The 5,093-nt window shown below is 40.3% G+C and overlaps 1 long non-coding RNA gene across 1 annotated transcript; it reads left to right on the forward strand.

Moving 5' to 3' along the window:
* The first annotated feature begins 3,866 nt into the window (after positions 1-3,866).
* LOC134679434 (uncharacterized) lies at positions 3,867-5,093 on the forward strand. The gene is made up of 2 exons (XR_010100329.1): positions 3,867-4,738; positions 4,892-5,093. It is a non-coding gene; the product is annotated as an uncharacterized LOC134679434 (long non-coding RNA).

The raw sequence follows: 5,093 nt of genomic DNA on the forward strand, positions 1-5,093 counted from the left end.
GCTTTAATCGCAGAGCTATAGATGTTAAAAAACCAATCTGAACCACTAGTGTATATTGTATATTCTCTCCTCCATATATTGATATATGTATATTGTTTACGTCAAGATATTTTTTTTATTTCTTTCCTCGTAATAAATGTACAAAAAAAATATTCTGTAAGTTTTATTAGATAGCGTGTTGTGTGTTCGCTTTTGTGTTAAAGTGACATTCCATTTCCAACTGCAGCTGCAATACTGTTCATTTTACTATGGAAACGTGTCGCTGTCATTGTCAATTTCCATAGTAAAATGAACAGTATTGCAGCTGCAGTTGGAAATGGAATGTCACTCTTATGTATATTTTTGTGTGGGATCTTGAACAGCGCGCCTAGCGGGACGTTTTGTAAACTCAAAATCCAATACAAAATTACACTTATCGCTAACACCTCTACGTCACGTCATGCTATCGAATGAAATTTACACTAGGTAGGGGTACTTTATTATAGGAGACCGTTTTTAGGGTTCCGTACCCAAATGGTAAAACAGGACCCTATTACTAAGACTTCGCTGTCCGTCCGTCTGTCGCCAGGGTGTATCTCACGAACCGTGATAGCTAGACAGTTGAAATTTTCACAGATGATGTATTTCTGTTGCCGCTATAACAACAAATACTAAAAACAGAATAAAATAAAGATTTAAATGGGGCTCCCATACAACAAACGTGATTTTTGACCAAAGTTAAGCAACGTCGGGAGTGATGGTCAGTACTTGGATGGGTGACCGTTTTCTTTTTGCTTTGTTTTTTTTTTTGCTTTATGCTTAATAACCCTTCGTGCGCGAGTCCGACTCGCACTTGCCCGGTTTTTTTATAGCATTTTTGGTGCAGCGGAGTGGTTTTAACGGAATTGGTATAAATAATGCCAACTGAACTCTCCGCTGCACCGATCATGCTATAAAATTTACAATGTCTGATTATAAAAAATGCTAGTATTACTAGTATGGCAGCCATCTTTGTCTGACTTAAACGGTTTAGCCAACAAAACTCAGTCCACATATAACTCCTCGTCCCCAGGTCCCTGTAGTCTCGTAAAGCGACGCTTACGGCCCAAGGAATTATGGACTCATATTACACCGTACCGCTCCAATATCTTATCGTCGAACTACATGAAATAGTATTTTATACAACCGTGATATAATAAAGAGCTTTTCAGTCAAGTACCGTGTTTAGGAGACGAAGCTTGCTGAGTTAAATTTGAACGTCGAAGACTTAGGTATCTGTATTCAATTAATTCTTGTCACTTTGACATAAAAAGTAGCCATGTCGAATACTAGTGCAGCGTCGAGCACTAGTACTTTTACATTAAGTAGAAATTTAATAAATTTAGCTCAAGCACGGTACGGTGCAAGATCCGTCCTGTCCCACGGGACACCGAAAAATTCACTCGTACGACAAAACCCTTGGACACAATTTATTGTGCGATGCTCTCCGCCGGGACTCGGGGTAATGGAAACTGGTCCACGAGTGTGACGGCGAAATATCACTTGCGGAGAAAGTTACAAATAAGTAAATAAAACTACTAAATATTACCTATTTTGGCGACAGGCGTGGCCCCGTTGGATCACCAGAATCTGACTACCGACAGGTGAGACAGGCGTGGCTCACTCCGCGATTTCGTCGCTTTGCAACAGGTAGCTAAAAGTACATCCGTTTCACACCAATTCTGGTGGCTAGCCATAAGCCGCATGTTGCCATGTCGCCACCTAGCGGCCATATCTGTCCTGATCGTAACAGACGCGTTTTGTTAGAGAGTGAGTCTTCTGTACCTAGTACTATTATTTATTCTGTGCTACGGACAATTATTTAAATTATTATGAATTTTACCAGTGGGATTAAACGTAAATATATGTTAGCTGTAAACAGCCATGGCAGCCAGGAACACAGGGATCTAGGAGTACTAACTGCGGGCAAATGTGAAGTACCAAGGGTGTATAACTATGAACTTGATTCATAGATGGAGTTGCTATGACAAGTTTTAGTGTAGTGTTGTGGTACTAGATGGCTCCTTTACGGTATGCAAAGTGTAATGATGAAATATCTAATTCTTGTTTCAAAATTACGGTAATAAACGGTAATGTATTATGTACTAAGATTACTTACTTTACTATTATTAAATAATCGTGATCTATTGATTTTCGAAGGGTATTTGAGTATAAAAAAAATCTGTAATAAGTACTTTTGAGTTTTATTACTGCCCGACTTTAAACGGTGATCTTTCAACGCGCGTTAAAAAAGCGCTTGAATCCGTGTGCGCTAAATTTGATTTAACGACCAACGCTTCAACACGTGCATCCATTTTGTCATTCAAACTCGTGTTGTAAAAGCGCTCGTGCGAATGAGGCCTTATATATTTTATATTTAATCGTGCCGTAACTAAAATAATTAGGTGGATTACAATTATTAGGTTTTCGGAATTAATAACCAAAATAAAGAAAAAGATGCTAAGTACGAAAAATATCCCACCTGTTCCTACCTCTATCGCACGTGCGCGTAATTATAGGTATTGCTGTCCCGCCCTTGATGCCGGCGGTCATTGGTCAATGCCACTGTGCGAGCGGGACAGCAGTAGAATTAAGCGCGGGCGATAGAGATAGCAACAGGCGGGTCAATGTACGAAATTTTTCGTGCTTAGCGTTCTTACACAATAAAACAACAAATGTCCACATATAAGAAAACTTTATTAATATAAAATGCAATAATATATGCTACGGCCCAACGCTGAGGGCCAGAACAAAAATACATCACTTTATTACTCTGTAGGTACATATCTGATACAATAACTATAAGTATATACACAGTCCCGGCTGCTGAAAGCCGTAGGGCGTCCGCTAGATGGCGCGGGCGCAGGCACGCGGGCGCCATTGTGGGTAATGGCTCCTCTAAACGATGGCCCAACGCCGGCCACTCCAAGGGACGCAGCCATGCGGTAGAATGAGATAGCAATATCACTAGCTCCCGCTAACGCATAAATGCGTCCCTTGGAGTGGCCGGCGTTGGCCCATCGTGTAGAGGAGCCATAAAATCAGTTAGCAACGTTCATACTATTTATTTAACCCGCTCACTCGCGCCAGCTAACGGACGCCCGTAGTGTGGACGCACTTCTGGGAATCCGCGGCCATACTGACCAGAGTTTGGCTGAAAATCGGCCATCGTGTAAAAAATATCTCGAATATTAATATTAGACGATGCGAGAACTCGCATACGAGTTTTATTTATTACATTGCTGTTTTTGATGGCCGTAACCAACAGTCTGCAATGTAACTAAAATCGCATGCGAGTTCGCGCGTCGTCTAAAGGGGCCACTGATTAACAGTCGTTACCGTCCGGCGGACTGTTGATCAGTGGGCCCCTTAGTGTTAAATTTATTCACGGGCACATTTGGCCTAAATATTATCTTTAACATCTAGCCCGCAGACCAAAAATGCCAAAATAAATTGAGTTTAAATAAGTTATGAAAATAATTTAAACGAGAATGGAATGGGAGATCCTTTTATAGGCCTTTGGGCGGGTAGAGGTTAAGAAAGTACAGTCAGAATACGGACAAAACTAAGCCTAAAGCCAGCTAGCAATACACTAATGGCTGTATTTGCCTTATTGTGGATTTTCCTAAATATTCATTCAACCTCTATAACAGTCGAAAGATGGAAATTATATTTGCACAAATACAGTTCGGTATAATGGCTCCTCTACACGATGGGCCAGCGCCGGCCACTTCAAGGGACGCATTTATGCGTTAGAGGGAGCAAGTGATATTGCTCTATCTCATTCTGCCGTATGGCTGCGTCCCTTGGAGTGGCCGGCGTTGGCCCATCGTGTAGAGGAGCCATTATAATAGTCGAAAGCGAATGTTGCCTTACATTTAAGCCGACTATGTATAATTACATACAATACAGACGTCTCTTTCACTCGCACGCAACGGCCTAGCTATTAAGACAGATCAATTTGATCATACACGAAAAATCACTGGTCGGTGGCCAGCCGCCATCTTTTTTTGTCATTTAACCGCCAATTCCCAAAAGTGTGGTATTCAATACGCGTAAATACGCGCATAACTTAATCAAAATCCGTCCACATTTCATTTAAAAGCGTGGCAACATAGAATACTGAAGAAAGATGGCGAATGCGCGACTATACGACTTCTAAGTTATGTCACATGCGTCAAAGATATGTATACATGTTTCTCCTTAACATAATAGTGGGTTAAAGAATAAAATTGTATACATATATTCGACACAACCGGTAGATTATACTCTGTGCCATTGGCATAAAGATGACCGGTTATTCCTAGAGATTGACCAGTTTTAAACGCATCGCGTTAAAACGCTGCGTTTATCGCATAAAACAATCGCGCGCTTAAACTGCGCGCAACACCAAACTTACCTAAGCTCAGCTCACCAAATAATGAAAGGCAATTCTCCTAAGTCCCAACGTTCTTTTAAAAGGACAATATAAAATCGAATTTTGAACTATAATGGAATATAAGAAGGTTCGAAATTCAAAACTGCAAAAAATTATCTAGAACTTAGGATGATCTAACATTTCTTTATTTGGGCGAAAGTGGGAAATGGTGCACTTTAAAAATGGTCTATCTCTAGGAATAACATAACCTAGATCGTTATCGTATGTCGCAAACGAAAAGAGACAAAGTGCCAATTGAAACAGCCTTCGAAATAGTTATTTACGATACAAGTGCGGAAAGGAGTTGCGAATTACCTATTCACACGTGTATCGAACGTTTTACAGTACATATAGCCCTAAACTTTCGACATACACACGAATAGTGCTATTTTACGCACTAGTGCGGGAAAAAGGGCCATATGTAAATGTAAATGTATTATTACAATAATACAGCAGTATTGTAGAACTAATCTGTGATTATTTCTGAAACAAATTGACGAATGATCAAATTTTAAAAATGTAAACAACCGCTTTAATAGGGGGTATTACTGCAGCGTTCTGCCGCCAGAGTGCAGCACTAGCACCTATCGTAAACCATAGAGTAACTTATACATACCTACTGTGCCTTTAACTGTTTTTTGACATATTTTCACACATA

This window comes from Cydia fagiglandana, chromosome Z, assembly GCF_963556715.1.
Source record: "Cydia fagiglandana chromosome Z, ilCydFagi1.1, whole genome shotgun sequence".
Lineage (NCBI taxonomy): Eukaryota > Metazoa > Arthropoda > Insecta > Lepidoptera > Tortricidae > Cydia > Cydia fagiglandana.